Source organism: Odontomachus brunneus, unplaced genomic scaffold (assembly GCF_010583005.1).
Source record: "Odontomachus brunneus isolate Ranch 3 - 2012 unplaced genomic scaffold, Obru_v1 Obru_scaffold_061, whole genome shotgun sequence".
NCBI lineage: Eukaryota > Metazoa > Arthropoda > Insecta > Hymenoptera > Formicidae > Odontomachus > Odontomachus brunneus.
This window is the reverse complement of record NW_022639511.1, coordinates 773,660-774,234: the sequence shown is the minus strand read 5'-3', so window position 1 is coordinate 774,234 and position 575 is coordinate 773,660.

Below are 575 nucleotides of genomic sequence, written 5' to 3'. Positions count from 1 at the left end.
GTCAGTCAATATTGAAATAAATGTTGCTTTTTCTAAATCACTATGCCATAGATTTAAAGCATAAGGTGTAAATACATTTAAAACAATAGCTTCTGCTTTGATACGCGCACATGCAAATTTAGGCTCTAATATTACCTGGAATAAGAATGACAAATGATAAACAGGCTCTAAAATTAACTGAGATCTATTTTTATTTTTACTTGGAGTAGCTTTGATACACAATTCATGGACCTAAAATTATGATTGTGTAACTGTATGATATGCAAAAACACCTTCAATTGCGACTAACTTCTCTTCCTTATTAATTTCTTCAGACCTAATGAACGTTGTTAATGACGAGCTAGACGCAGCTGTAGAGATTGCATTTTTGTGCTTATTAGTTTTTAAGTGAATTTTAATATCATGCCAGTAAACACAAACAGTAGTTTGTAAACAAGTACTTAACTGTGATATAACACAAGAGTAACATGTAATGTAACTGCTTATACGTTATTAATAAGGTTACTTAATTTCCTTTATAACTGCGATATACAGGGTCCGCCATCAAAATCCGGACAAATTTCAATTTGAATTTC